Source organism: Propithecus coquereli, unplaced genomic scaffold (genome assembly GCF_000956105.1).
Source record: "Propithecus coquereli isolate 6110/MARCELLA unplaced genomic scaffold, Pcoq_1.0 Scaffold728, whole genome shotgun sequence".
Taxonomy (NCBI): Eukaryota; Metazoa; Chordata; class Mammalia; order Primates; family Indriidae; genus Propithecus; species Propithecus coquereli.
This window is the reverse complement of record NW_012153374.1, coordinates 164,976-166,291: the sequence shown is the minus strand read 5'-3', so window position 1 is coordinate 166,291 and position 1,316 is coordinate 164,976.

Sequence of the window (1,316 nt, the reverse complement as noted above, 5' to 3'; positions counted from 1 at the left end):
AGCTAACATCATACTCAATAGGGAAAAGTTGAAAGCCTTTCCTCTAAGAACTAGAACAGGACAAGGATGTCCACATTCACCACTCCTATTAAACATAATATTGGAACAGAACAATCAGGCAAGAGAAAGAAACAAAAAGAATCTAAATTTAAAAAGAGGAAGTCAAATTGTCCCTCTTGACAGATGACATGATTTTATATTTAGAAAAACCTGAAGACTCCACCAAAAAACTTTTAGATCTGATAAATAAATTGAGTAAAGTTGCAGAATACAAAATTAACATACCAACATCAGTGGGGTATCTATGTACCAATAATGAACTAGCTAAGAAAGAAATCAATAAGGCAATCCAACTTACAATAGCTACAAAAAAAGTACCGAGGAATAAATTTAACCAAGGAGGTGAAAGACTTCTACAAGGAAAACTACAAAACATTGATGAAAGATTTTGAAGAGAATGCAAACAAATTAAAAGACATCCCATGCTCATAGATTGGAAGAATTAATATTGTTAAATTGACCATAGTACCCAAAGCAATCTACAGATTCAATGCAATCCCTACCAAAATACCATTGTCATTTTTCACATAAATAGGAAAAAAATTCTAAAATTCATATGGAACTACAAAAGACCCTGAATAGCCAAACCAATCTTGAGCAAAGCCAAAGGCATCACACTACCCAACTTCAAAATATACTGCAAGGCTATAATAATCAAAACAGCATGATATTGGTATAAAATCAGACACATAGACAAATGGAACAGAATGGAGAACCCAGAAATAAACCCACATATTTACAGCCAACTGATTTTTTACAAAGGTCCCAAAAACATTCATTGGGGAAGGGACAGTCTCTTCAATAAATGGTACTGGGAAAATTGTATATCCACATATAGAAAAATGAAACTAGAACACTGTCTCTCACCATATACAAAAATAAACTCATAATGGATTAAAGACTTATTTAAGACCCAAAACTATGAAACTACTAGAAGAAAACATAGCAGATATGCTTTAGGATTTTGGTTTGGGAAAATATTTTATGGAGAAGACCTTAAAAGAATAGGCAACTGGGCCAGGTGCAGTGGCTCACACCTGTCATCCTAGCATTCTGGGAGGCCAAGGAAGGAGGATCGTTTGAGCTCAGGAGTTGGAGACCAGCCTGAGCAAGAGAGAAATCCTGTCTCTACTAAAAAAAATGAGAAGAAATTAGCTGGACAACTAAAAATATATAGAAAAAATTAGCCAGGCATAGTGGTGCATGCCCGTAGTCCCAGCTACTCGGGAGGCTGAGGCAGAAGTATTGCTTGAGCC